Source organism: Podarcis gaigeae (assembly GCF_964106915.1).
Source record: "Podarcis gaigeae genome assembly, chromosome: 2".
Classification (NCBI taxonomy): Eukaryota; Metazoa; Chordata; class Lepidosauria; order Squamata; family Lacertidae; genus Podarcis; species Podarcis gaigeae.
Genome location: NC_139679.1, coordinates 115,849,324 through 115,864,117, shown reverse-complemented (window position 1 = coordinate 115,864,117; position 14,794 = coordinate 115,849,324).

Below are 14,794 nucleotides of genomic sequence, written 5' to 3'. Positions count from 1 at the left end.
AATCCCAGGCGTGTTGAAGCTGTGACTGGCCTGGCACAGCCTTGCAGGCTAATGAAAACTGGGGGAAAATGTCCCTCTTGATGGCTATATGTACGGATGAGGGAGAAATTTATTTCATATCTTCCTATATGCATACAAAAGCAAGGCTGTTGTCATGCTGCAGTTTGCTCTGACCCTTGCTCTGAAGCGCCTTCCTCCTCTGTTAAATGCAACTGCAGTGAGGTTCAGTGGAAGTGGGGGGCCCTTCAGGGTTTGATTTGCCTCCCCCTTCCTTCAAAAGGGGGGTGAGGTTTGAAGCGAGCTGCGATGGGAGGCTGCAGGACAAACTCTGAAGGGAGAGGGTGGGGAGGTTTGTGTGAGCTGTGAGGGGGGTGGGTGTGTCAGGAGCTCGTCCTACACTTGAGAAGGACCTTGGTAGAGACACATGCCTGACGGGCATGTTCTCTCTGTCCTGATCAATTGTTTGGGAGCTTCAAAAGCTTTCAGAAGCCAGTGTGGTGTAGTGGTTAAGAGCAGTGGACTTGTAATCTGGTGAACCGGGTTTGTGTCCCCACTCCTCCACATGCAGCTGCTGGGTGATCTTGGGCCAGTCACACTTCTCTGAAGTCTCTCAGCCTCACTCACCTCACCTTTGTTGTGGGGGAGGAAGGGAAAAGAGAATGTTAGCCACTTTGAAACTCCTCCCGGTAATGATAAAGCGGGATATCAAATCCAAACTCTTCTTCTTCTTTCTTCTGCCTGAACATCACAGTGACCGATGCCAACAGACACCGGCACACTTGGGGATCCACAGAGTGTTCGCAGTTTGCATAACAGAACTCAGCAATTCAGCATTTTGGCTAATCTACTTTATTTACATATAAACACACATGGAGCACTGCAACATGGCTCCCTCTCTAGCATCAGACAGCAAAAAGAACAAAGGACAATAGTCCCACTTCACGGAACACAGTAACGCAAACATCCCGTCTCTGTCACTTCCCACTCTGTGGAGTCAAAACATACACCGTCATGTGAAAGACAAAAATCCCATGACTGCAATCACAGAGCAGGAATTCTAACAGGGTGAGGTGTAAACAGATTGGGGACCAGTCAGGAATAAGAGGAGCAGGACTTGGCCAAGTGTGGGAAAAGCAGGGCTGGTAGAGGTGTTGGCAAGTAGGCGTGGTTAGCAAGCACGGCCCCCTAGTTTTATTTATTTATATATCACTCAACTACAGTCATCACCATAAAAGACCTAAGAACAGCCTTGCTGGGTCAGACCAAAGGCCTATCTAGTCCCAGCATCCTCTTCTCACCGTGGCCAACCAGAGGCCTATGGGAAGATTGCAAACCGGACCTGAGCACAATATCACTCCCCCATCTGGCAGCTTCCAGCAACTGCTCTTCCGAAGCATTGCTGTGGAGGCTGAGCCATCAAGGTTGTTAGCCACCGATAGCCCCCTCCTCCACGAATCTGTCTAATCCTTTTAAAAAGCAGTCTAGTCTGGTGACCATCACTCCCTCTCGTGGGAATAAATTCAAAAGTTTGGTCAGGCACTGCGTAAAGAAGCACTTCCTTTGATCTGTCCTAAATCTCCCAGCATGCAGCTTCTCTGGACGTCCACAATTTCTGGCGTTATGAGAGAAGGAGAAAAATATCTTTCTCTGTCCACTTTCTTCATGCCGTGTAGAATGCTGTATTGTTTTTAACACTCGATTGGGAGCCGCCAAGAGTGGCTGGGGAAACTCAGCCAGATGGGCGGGGTATAAATAATAAATTATTATTATACAGCCATACCTCATGTTAAATATGCTTCGGGTTGAGCATTTCCGGGTTGCGCTCTATGGCGACCAGGAAATAACGGAACACATTACTTCCAGGTTTCACTGCTTGCACATGCGCAGACGCTCAAAATGACGTCACGCACATGTGCGGAAGTGGTAAATTGTGACCTGCGCAGACGCGGGTTGTGTTCAATTCAGGATGCGAACAGGGCTCTGGGGCTCGCATCCCGAGGTACCACTGTATTATTACTATTTATAAACTTCTACCTTTTTACTTCTTACTTGCTTTTTTCCTCTAAGCCCCAAAGTCCTGAATGCTGCAAATTTTCCTCATAGGAGAGTCTTCTGTTCTTATCTGGTTTAGATATCTAATTTCCACAGCGGCTAGACAGATTTCTCTTGGAAGCCAGCACGAAGGACTTTAGTGCAACAGCATGCTCCCAGGAGCTGGGGGCTGGGAAACTCCATTATCAGAGCTGTGAAATACCTTTCGGCCAGGAATCCCGGAAAACTTGCCAGTTTGTGTAGACAGAAATCCTGCATTTGAAGCATTTCCCCTCAGCACAGAACTGCAGTCATAAGGCAAAACTGACCTCCACTCTGAATCAGTGGCGTAGCGTGGGGGGTGCAGGGGGGACCGGCCGCACCAGGCGCAACATCTGGGGGTTAGGGGGCGCAAATCCACGGGTTAGGGGGCGCAAATTACTTGCCTTGCCCCGGGTGCTGACAACCCACGCTACGCCACTGCTCTGAATGGAGAGATTTCACGTGTCCACTCATATGGACTAGAAACCCACTTTTAACATTATTATTATTATTATTATTATTATTATTATTATTATTATTATTATTATTTTATTAAGCACCACTATTTTTTCCAGCCCCAAACTCTCAGAGCCATAAAACTATGATGGCGCAGCCCATGCAAGAGTCTCGCCGCCCTTGAGGTCCTTGAAGAGGTAAAGCGCCGATTCGTTCCAGCTTTGTTCCAGCTTCTTGGTTCCAGAGTTTAATACGCCTTCCAAAAACAGTCAGGTCAGTTTGTATTCATTAGTGTCAGATTTTAGCTTGCGCAGCCCACATCAATTATGTGGAAAGGGAGATAACAAGCTTGTTTACGGAAAACGGAGAGCTGTTCTGGATTCGTCTGCTAAGGGTATCTCGTCTCCGCCCTTTGAGATTTCGGCTGTAAGACGTTTTGCCCAAATGACACCCGCAGACACAAAGACAGAAACACAAGGGATATTATATATAGGGCTTGCTAAGCTGGCTATGTTCTCCCTCACTCTGAATACCAGTTGATGGGAATTGCAGGTGGGGTACCTGTTTGTGGACTTCGAAGAAGAGGCAACTGGTTGGCCACTGTGAGAACAGGATGTGAGAACTACAATGGGGATTTTTTATGTTCTTAACAACTCTCACCAACTCTCCAGCCTTCCTGATGTGGGGAAACAGGCATGAAAACTGTAGTTCAAAGCATCTAGAGGACATCATGTTGGCAATGTCTGTTCTGAAGTGTGATGCAGCAGCAAAGAAAGCTAATACTATTCTAGGTTACATCAACAGAAGTCTTGTGTCCTGATCAAAGGGAGTCATAGTCCCAATCTGTTCTGCCTTGGTCAGACCACGCCTGCAATACTGTGTTCTGTTCCGGGCACCACAATTTAAGGATATTGACAGTGCTTTTTTCCTCTATAGAAAAATAGAAGAAGAGTTTGGATCCGATATCCCGCTTTATCCCTAAGGAGTCTCAAAGCGGCTAACAATCTCCTTTCCAGTCCTCCCCCACAACAAACACTCTGTGAGGTGAGTGGGGCTGAGAGACTTCAGAGAAGTGTGACTAGCCCAAGATCACCCAGCAACTGCATGTGGAGGAGCGGGGAAGCGAACCCAGTTCCCCAGATTACAAGTCCACTGCTCTTAACTCACCATGAAGTTGTTACAGTAAGTGTTACACTTTTTAACAAAAACAAAACAAACAAGGAGCCGGTACTGCATACCTTTGAGTACCCCATATAAAAAAAACCCAAGCTGGAACATGTGCAGAGAATGGGGACCTTACATGGAATGGTTGAGGGAGCTGGGTACGTTAGCTTGGAAAAGAGACTGACAGGAAATATGATCCGTAGCATGAAGGCTGGCAACATCAACCCTGCTGTGTAGGAATCCCTTGCAGACAATCACAGTGCCAGGAGACAGGCAGTCAGGTTGTACATCCATAGCAGTGACTGGAGGAGGAATGATTGTTGGGAGGAGCGCAGAGAGAAGAAACGCCCTGGTGCATCTGCAGCAGCACAACTGGACGCCTTCACTTGCCCCAGCTGCAACAAAACATGTCTCTCCTGCATCGGTCTCTACGGCCACAGCAGGTGCTGCAACCTTCCAACAGCTTCAACAACTTGACCTCACTCCCAAAGGCACACTCCTCCATTGTCTCCCAAGACAGAGCGTTACATGGAAGTTAGAGCAAGCTTGCTTTCTTCTGCTCTATAGGGTAGGACTCTAACCAATGGCTTCAAGTTACAAGAATAGAGTTCCTGACTAAATCAGGCAGCTGCCACCATCAGCACAGACCAAATATATTCATCAGGAGATGCGAAGCTAGTCTAGAACCAGGGACTTGGCACGTCAGAATTGCAAAGGCCGGTGAAGCGATCTGTGGTCAGACCTCAGAACTTGGCAGAGGATGAAACTTGGATGTGAACATCAACTTCTTTGAATGTACAGGCTCTTTCAGGCCTCTGGATTGGCTGAGACTCAGCTCCTCAGATAAGCAGGCAGCTGAAGACCTTCACTTCGGATTGGCTGAGACTCAGTTCCTTTGATTGGCAGGCAGCTGGAGGCCTCTGGATTGGCCGAGGCTGCTATAAATTCCTGGGCACCTTGATTGCTCAAAAGAGCCAAGGGTTTTGCTTGTGCTACTCCTAAGCTCCCGGTTCTTCTTTATCCCTCTGGTGGGTGTAAGTCACACCAGAACTGGATCCAGGAAAGCCCACCCTCAGACCGGGCTGCACCCTAAAAGTCAACCTTGCTGTTAAGTTCACAGACATCACGGTGTAAACGGGATTTTCCAGGGACAGTCCTGGATTTACAGAAGTCATCCCGGTTTCTAAATTGATCCTGGAATGTCCCGCTTTTCCTTAGGTAAAGGGTAAAGGGCCCCCTGACCATTAGGTCCAGTCGTGACTGACTCTGGGGTTGCAGTGCTCATCTCGCTTTATTGGCCGATGGAACCGGCATACAGCTTCCGGGTCATGTGGCCAGCATGACTAAGCCGTCTCTGGCGAACCAGAGCAGCGCACGGAAACGCCGTTTACCTTCCCGCCAGAGCGGTACCTATTTATCTCCTTGCACTTTGACGTGCTTTCGAACTGCTAGGTTGGCAGGAGCAGGGACCGAGCAATGGGAGCTCACCCAGTCACGGGGATTTGAACCGCCGACCTTCTGATCGGCAAGTCCTAGGCTCTGTGGTTTGACCCACAGTGCCACCTGCGTCCCATCCTTTTCCTTAGGACAACCCTATTTTCATTGAAGAAATGTTGGAGGGTATGGATTTTGGTCTAGATGGGCCTTTATCCATCTGTGGGAGGGAATCCATGATGTCTTTTGGCAGCTCACCACAGAGAAGGCTCTGTTCTCCTTACAGAAAGGTTTCAGCATGATTTTGGTTTTGCCATTTTGAGCGGCTTCCAAGAAATAGGACATGTCTTAGAGAAGGGTTCACTTTATAGCTTTGTGGGTCCTAGCCATGGGTTAGCAATAAGTGACTCTGATAATCTTTTTAGCTAAAGGGCAGAAATAAATCAACAGGGCTAGGAAATGGTTTCTCAAAAAAGCTAAACATGTTTAAAAAGGCACTGACTTGCCTCACATTTTCCCACAGCTTCTGCCAACCTAGCAGTTTGAAAGCACACCAGTGCAAGTAGATAAATAGGTAGCATTCTGCAGCAGGAAGGTAAACGGTGTTTCCATGTGCTCTGGTTTCCATCACGGTGTTCTGTTGTGCCAGAAGTGGTTTAGTCATGCTGGCCACATGACCCAGAAAGCTGTCTGCGGACAAACACTGACTCCCTCAGCCTGAAAGCGAGATGAGCACCGCAACCCCATAGTCGCCTTTGGCTGGACTTGAAATCGTGGAAACTATAGTTTACTCCCTGCAGAGCTACAATTACCAGAACCTTTTTTTTAAATAAATAAATAAATAAAAAGTACAAAATGAAAAGTGCACATAGTAAGATAAGAAGAAACAATAAATAGAAAACAAAACAGAATAACAACAAGAGATATTATGCACATTGCAAAAAATAAAAATAAAAAACCCAGATATTCCCAGCACCCTTAACAAACTGCAGTTCCCAGGATTCTCCGTGGGGCATTGCTTTAAGTGCTTTTAAATGGGCTTCAGGTGTCTGCAGCCTAGGTAGTTGGAAGCAGAGTGGACCCAGATGGCCCCGATGTCTCTTAGTCTCGAACCCGCATCTAGACACACGTGGTGTGAGGGCTGCGCAGCGACGGGGCTTCAGGTGGGATGGTTGTCGGCAGTGACTCAGCAAGCCTGAGGAGCCACCTCCAGCACCGCCACGGGTGAAGTCATGCTCTGTGTTGGGATTGGAAGCAGATGTGGGCTGTGAATCTCTGCAGCTGTGCAGGAGACGATGGGATCCAGATGTGAGGCCCAGGACGGACAGGGGATGGAGATGGCCGGAGAAGGAGACAGACGAACAGACGGCTGCATGCCGGGGACGCTCTCTTTCTCTCTCTCCCCCTCTCTCCCTCTCACCCCTTGACTCCTAGAGTGATGCTTTGCAAGAAAGACCATGCTGTCCAAAAAAAGCAGACAAATGAGAGAACTCCCCCCCCCCTCTTAAGGAGATGTTGGAGGAATGATTTGAGAAGAACTGAAGGAGGTCCCAGGTCCAGGGAGAACCAGGAATGTCTCCTGCCTGAAACCGAAGATGGTGAAAGCAAGAGTAGGTGTTAAACTAAGGTTTACTTCAGAGTAGACCCATTTGAATTAATGGCACTAACTCTGTTTTTTTTAGTTTTCAAAGATCTTTATTGAAACTTAACATATATACATAATAACCAAAATTCCCAATGATTCCCTCACATAAAATATAATATCTAAATTACAACAGTTGCATAATTATACACTTAATTATAAAACCCATCACGCAACCTCTACTTCCCTCCACAGCAATTCGACTTCTGTATATTTCTTTCTACCTTTCCCCCTTTGCATTCTATAATAAATTAATTTTCTTAAATTCTGATTTTTCTTTCTTTGTTTGTTTTGTTATTACTTACATTTTTTATTCTAAGCCTATTAACATGTCATTTTTAGAACAATATTTTGACATATAATCTTTGAAATACTTCCACTCCATTGTTAACTTTTGATTTGATTGATATAACTTTGTTGTGTTCTTTAGGTTCAATGGGTCTACACTGAGTAAAATTTTGTCGAGCGCCATCAAATATGACATCCAAAGATGCAAATATGTATATGCGCCTGAAGATGTATGAATGAAGGAACTGGAGGTTGTCCAAAAGTGGGTGATCAAAACCAAGTTTTATGAGAAATGATTGAAAGAGCTGGGTATGCTACGTTGTCTCCAATGCTAGTCTTACTCAGAGTAGACCCACTGAAGTTAATAGATATGACTAACTTAGGCACATCCATTTCAACGAGTCTACCCACTGTAGCCCCCACTGGAGGATTTGTAGTGCTGTATCACAATCCTGGATTTGCATGAAGTCAGCAGTGGCCTGGCATGGGAGTGAGAAAGGAGAGACACTGAGGGGGATAGTGGTGACTTAAAACAATGGCAGAAGTCTGAGCAAATCAGGGATGGAGGAAACTGAGAGCAAAACTGCAGGAAAACTATAATGGCAGAGGATTGGCTAAAGTTTTATGGAATACCTGAGGAAGGGGACAAAACTAGAATTAGTTGGTTCTGCCTCTCATTGGCTATGGCGCCACCTACTGTCAGTCTCCTTGCCTTCTGACCTACCAGTCCCAATGTTGTTGTTTAGTCATTTAGTCATGTCCGACTCTTCGTGACCCCATGGACCAGAGCACACCAGGCACTCCTGTCTCCCACTGCCTCCCGCAGTTTGGTCAAACTCATGCTGGTAGCTTCGAGAACACTGTCCAACCATCTCGTCCTCTGTCGTCCCCTTCGCCTTGTGCCCTCAATCTTTCCCAACACCAGGGTCTTTTCCAGGGAGTCTTCTCTTCTCATGAGGTGGCCAAAGTATTGGAGCCTCAGCTTCAGGATCTGTCCTTCCAGTGAGCACTCAGGGCTGATTTCCTTAAGAATGGGTAGGTTTGATCTTCTTGCAGTCCATGGGACTCTCAAGAGTCTCCTCCAGCACCATAATTCAAAAGCATCAATTCTTCAGCGATCAGCCTTCTTTATGGTCCAGCTCACACTTCCATACATCACTACTGGGAAAACCATAGCTTGAACTACTGTATTTTTTGCTCTATAAGACTCACTTTTTCCCTCCTAAAAAGTAAGGGGAAATGTGTGTGCGTCTTATGGAGCGAATGCAGGCTGCACAGCTATCCCAGAAGCCAGTACAGCAAGAGGGATTGCTGCTTTCACTGCGCAACGATCCCTCTTGCTGTTCTGGCTTCTGAGATTCAGAATATTTTTTTTCTTGTTTTCCTCCTCCAAAAATTAGGTGCGTCTTGTGGTCTGGTGCATCTTATAGAGCGAAAAATACGGTATATGGACCTTTGTCGGCAAGGTGATGTCTCTGCTTTTTAAGATGCTGTCTAGGTTTGTCATTGCTTTTCTCCCAACCAGTCCCAAGGTGGGACTTTAAGATGCCAGAAGACTCTTAAGAGTTCCCTCTCTGTGGAATGGCATCTATATACACACAAACAAGACATAGACACTTCAGAGATAGTTTGGTCAACTTTATATTTTTTCGATATACATATTGCCAGTGTCTTCTTTTGGTTTTTCTGTTGTTGTTTTTTTTTTAAAAAAGGCTGCTGGTCCCAGCATGTTCGCACTCCTGTCTCAGCGACATCTACGTTGGCTTGGCCATGTCCACAGAATGGAAGATGGCAGGATCCCCAAGGAGAGCTGGCTTCAGGCCCCCAGCCAGTTGGCAGATCAACTCAGCATTGCAAAGAGGTCTGCAAATGCCACATGAAGGCTGGCAATGCCAACCCTGTCCTGTGGGAATCCCTTACAGACAACTGAAGTGCCTGTAGACAGACAGTCAAGTTGCATATCCATAGCAGGGACCAGAAGTGAAATGACCTCCAGGAGGAGCACACAGAGAAGAAATGCCATGGCGCAGCACAACCAGAGGCCTTCCTCTGCCCCAGCTGTAACAAAACACGTCTCTCCCGTATCGGTCTCTACTGCCACAGCAGGAGTTGTAGCCTTCCAACTGTTGGGCTTCACCCCAAAAGGTGAACTCCTCCATTGTCTCCCAAGACAGATGGATACCAAGAAATTGGTACTCATATTATGATCATAGAATTGTTGAGGGTCATCTAGTCCAGTCCCCTGCAATGCAGGAATATGCAGCTGTCCCATATGGGGCTTGAGCCTGCGACTTTGGTGTTATTAGCACCATGCTCTGACCAGCTGAGCTACCCAGGACAAAAGTGATGTGGATGCCAGCACAAAATGGTGGCCATTGGCAGCAAAAAAGAGGTGTTGGTACTCCGTAGCAGTGAGTACCGTCACACACACACGAAAACACCGTGCCTATCTTGCTTTTATTACTACGTAAAGGTATTTGAAGCAGATAACATAACACAAAATCGAGAAGTGGATAATATAACATAAAACCAATAAGCTGCATCCTGCATTGCTGAGCCAGCACTGAGCAAATTCCCTTCCAACTCTACAATTCCAGCTGCATGATTCCAACTCACAATAACAACATTTGAATAAGGCATTCTCCCCAAGGCCAAAATGGAGACGAAAAATGACCATGACTTGCCTCTGATGGATAAAGATAATTAGATACAGTGGTACCTTGGGTTACAGATGCTTCAGGTTACAGACTCCTCTAACCCAGAAACAGTACCTTGGGTTAAGAACTTTGCTTCAGGATGAGAACAGAAATTGCACGATGGCAGCAGGAGGCCCCATTAGCTAAAGTGGTACCTCAGGTTAAGAACACTTTAGGTTAAGAATGGACCTCCAGAACGAATTAAGTTCTTAACCCGAGGTACCACTGTACTTATCTTAGATGTAGGGGAAAGGACCTGAGGGAGGAGGTGGAAGTGGTAAATTTGGGGAGGGGTAGCAAGAAGCCGGAATTCCTCTTAGAGAGAAACGTGGGGAGGGGAGTCACAGTTCTCCAAATTTTGCAGTGTGTGCGAGGGGATTGTTTGGTGATGAATAACAGCAAGTCAGTTCATTAAATAATTTCATTCTGCATCTTACAAGGCTTCCTGTCCAGGCCGGTTCGCTTAGAAGATGCAGCTGGTCTCCATGAGGTGATGTTAAGTGGATTGATTAATCCTTTGAATGGGCAAAGTGTAAACGGGAGTGAGGCCGGGAGGGCGAAGAGGACTGTGGGAGTTTGTCTTGTTTATTCCCCAATGTGATTGGCGTCAGTCCTCCACCCAGGCACTCCAGCCTCCTCGTTCCAGTCAGCACTCTCTTGAATTTATGGCTTTTTAAAGGAAAACAAAGAATTCTGTGCTGGAAAGGAGAGTGTAAATAAAGTGGGGAGTTGGGGGAAAGAAGCAGAAATCTCCCAGGATCTGAAAGGGGGGTGGGCAAAGTTTGCAGTGACCTCAGCTTCATCACATCAGACTGAATGGTTCAGCACCTGTGTCTTCCTTTGTATTGTTTTCCAGAACACACACACAAAACAGGGTGTCTTTGCAAGCCCCCCCCACTCCTCTTGCAATCCTTTGGGGGGTCATCTGGGGGCACAGGAGGAAAACAACCATCATTTCCTTTGTGGGTGTCAAAAATCAAGATTTATTATTTCTAAAAAATTATCACAGAAAAATGAGGCCTATCATCTCTGATAGCTCAGTCAGTAAAGCATGAGGCTATTAATCTGAGGGTCATAGGTTCAAGCCCCACATTGGACAAAAGACTCCTCTTACATTATAGGGAGTTGGACTAGATGACTCTTGTGGCCCCTCCAGTTCTACAACTCTATGATTTACAGGTGGGATTTGATCACATGCCAGCAAATCCAAGTTGGTTAGTTAAGAACGTAAGAAGAGCCTTCTGGATTAGGGCAGTGGCTCATCTAGTCCAGCATCTCACAGTGGCCTCACAAGATGGCTGTGGGAAGCCTGCAAGTAAGATTTGAGCACAAGAGCCCTCTCGCCTCCTGCGGTTTTCAGTATCTCTGCCTCTGATTGTAGAGGCAGATCATAGCCATTGTGGTTAGTAGCCATTGACAAACCTCTCCCTGAATTTGTCCTAACCACTTTTAAAGCCATCCAAGTCGGTGGCCTTCACTGCCTCCTGTCACTTTGGGCTGTGTGAACAAGTACTTTCTCTTATTTTTCTGGAATCTTCCAACATTCAGTTTCATTCAGTTAAAGTTGATTTGGCGCTCTTGTAGAACAACCCAACCCACAAAACCCAATTCAGACTCTTTTGTGATAAGGAAAGTGCCCTGGAATGTCTAGGATAACACTCGTTTGATGCAACGTCACCTAACTGACCCACAAACTTTGTGTAAACAAATTGGGTTGAATGTTCAATAAACAGGCCCTCTTGGAGCAACCTGAAGGTTCATGTGTGCTTGCTAAGCAAGTGCCAGTGGTCTGGTCAGGGCCGGCCTACCCATGAGGCAAGGTGACCCTCAGGCAGCAGGGCCCACCAAGGCAGCACATTCTGTTGTCAACCTTTCTTCTCAGCTTGTTCCTGTTGTAGATCTTCACTGACCCCCGCCTTTTGCTGGTGGGGAAGGGGGTGCCATTTTGGGGTCCACGTCAGGTGCAGGCTCTGGGTTTGGCTATGAACTGTAGATGGGGTAAACATTTAAACTAAACACAAAGCATGTTGTGGGTAACACTGCAGTCACTCCTCCCTCACCTCATCTCACTGCACTCTGATCCTTTAAAGTGTTTTGCCCAGCCTGGCTGACTTCCAGTATCAGAGCTAGGCTGGGTACAGGGCCGGCCTTGGCAGATTCAGAGCAGGGAACATGTGGCCCTCCAGATGCTGTTGGACTCCAAACTCCCATCATCCTTGAGCACTGGTCCTGCTAGCCAGGGGTGATGGGAGTTGTAGTCCAACAATATCTGGGGACCCAAGGTTGAGAAAGGCTGATACAGAGCAAGGCAGAGGATGGTGTCGTGCAAAGGTGGCAATGAGGAATTTATTCCCGATGCAAACAGCACTTGGAGAAGAAGGATTTCAGGGAATCAGGGAAGGGAAAGCTGGCTGCAGCCTTATCAGCTCTCAGCTGCTGTGATTAGCATTTTTAGAAAAGGAAACTGCAAAGTTGTAATTGAAATCACACACTGTCTGAAACCTTGGCAAGTTGTTGCTGTCAGTCAGTGTTGACAGTACATAGGTGGCCCACTGATCAGACACAGTATAAGGTAACTTGCTACACCTTATGTTGAACAAACTATGTTCCTCATTCTCCCACTGCCTTTGTCAAAAATGGAATTCCTGTGGCTGCTTTTTGGGGGGGTAAAGGCCAGGAATTCTGATCACAGATCTCCAGTAAGGCATCTGTTTTTGTTATTATTAATGACATTGATATCCTGTCTTTCCTTCAAGCAACCAAGGGCAGCATATGTGGTTTTCTTCTCTCACTTTCTTTTTATCCTCACCGCAACCCTGTGAGGTAGGTTAGTTTGAGAGAGAGGCTGTCTCAGCCAAGTGGGTATTTGAACCCACATCTACCCAGTGCTGGTACTGAGACTCTGACCACTACAACACATTGGCTTTTTAGCCTTAAAAACTTTAAATACGGAGAAGTAGATTGTAGCATCAGCCTGGGATTTCGAAAGGGCATGGTGCTATTTAACTTGGTCACAAAGTATTTGGACTCCAGGATGAGCAAAAAGGTAGCCAGATTTTAAGAACAACACGCAAGTAAGTATTCTGGATCCTGAAATCCCCAAAGCAGACTGTGAAGAAAAGCTCCCTCAGAGATCTCTCCAAATTGGACAAACCACCAGCAAAATAGCAGAAGAGGTTCAGTTGTAAACAAGTGAGGAGGGATTCCCGTTGGGACAAAAGCGTAAAAAATAATTAAAAAAGAACATTTCAACTTCACAGGTGTTAATCCAAACTGGCTGCAATCTTGGGGTGTGTGTCTGTGAATGTCACAGTGGAAAATTCAGCTCAGCGTGCTGTGATCTGTGGAAAAAGGGCAATTCTTAGCGAAAGGGACTTAAAGAAATCGCACATCAGACCTCATCAGGCTGTTGTTACGTAAACCTATCATGTGGCCACACTGAGAACAGTCTGTGCAGTTCTGGTCTCCCCAGGTCCAAAATGATATCATTACGTTGGAGCAGCTACAGCAACGTGATCAAGGCGATGGGAGTACCTTTATTGATGCAGTTAGGTAATTTTAGACCGATTCCCCTCTCGATGGTCCTGTGCCTTATTACTTCACTCTGTTCACATTTTGGTAAGCCAGCCCCACTGCATTTGAGGGTGCCCTCCCACCCATTTTGCCGAGTGGCAAAATCTGCCCCAGTCTTTATCCCGACCCTGACCATCTTCTGGATGAGCAAGGAAGCTGCAACTTTTTTAGCTCAGCAAAAAAAGAGGGATGGGGGGGGGGAGAGAGATGACTAATGAGATAATGAACATGAACAATGTTTACTGAATTAGGAACAGTGTGGAGAGAGTGAAGAGAGAGATTAAAAAAAACAAAAAACAAAAAAACCTCTCTCCTTCTCTAGTAAGACCAGAACATGGTCAGCCGGCCAGCGAAAATTCTTTGGCAACAGATTGTTTAGGATGGACAAGAGGAAATTCTTTTCCATGCGATGCGTAATTAACGGGTGGAATTAACTCTGACAAGATGTGGTGACGTTACTAGCTCGGATGGCTCTTGAAAAAAAGAAAAGAGATGCATTAGTCAAGTTTGTTGAGGGTTATCGGGTGCTTTCATCAATCTCCCTGATAAAGGGCAAAGGGCCTCTGGCAAGATGTAAATGTCCTACAAAAAAAAAATTCTTTTAAAAAAGTTAATAGAAGCCACTGGGAAGGTGGGAGGATGAGGGAGACCAATTAGCTTGGGACTGCTATGCTGGAGGTGGGATTTAACCCATCTTTTTCTTCTATTATATATTGTGCCAATTGGATTATCCATCTGTTCTCTTTGTGTTTTGATTTCTCCTGAGATTGCCCAGTTAGGTGTTACTGTCCCCAAGATGGAGGACCCAGTTTTTATCTCTGTTTCAATGCCATCGGACACCATTTTGAATCAAGATGGCCGACCGAAATGTTCCAAAGTGCATTGATTTGGATGCTTCTGAAGATATCGTTGGGTGTGTCAGTTCCCAAGAGCGAGGTTCATGTTTCGGACTATGTTTGGATGACGTCGGATGCCATTTTGAATCAAGATGATAGACCGAAACATTCCAAACTGCAGTTATTTTGATGCCTCTGAAGAAATAGTTACCCAATTTGAAGGCACTGAGCACACAGGGAAAGGGGCAGAAGCTGATGTACAATAAGAAGTCCAATTTAGGGAGCATAGCTCATCAAAGCCAGATGCCAAGAATGTCATAGCCAGGGAGAGACAAAAGCAGACATATTATGCCAACTTCATAATAAATATTATTATATAGTTGGCATAATATACCAAACCTTCCAGGCCTGGAATGTCAGTATTGCTTTGCTTTAGTCAAGATATTATATTAAAAGGCAGCCATGTTTCTAAACAGGATCTTATGTAACTGGGATTCATGACATTGTTCATAACTGTCAAATGCTGGAACCTTTTATTATACATCTATGAAAACTGTTAGGTTGTGGGTGAACATATCAGACGACACAGAATTCTTCAAACAGCTCTTGTTTATTCACAGGCCAGAACAGAA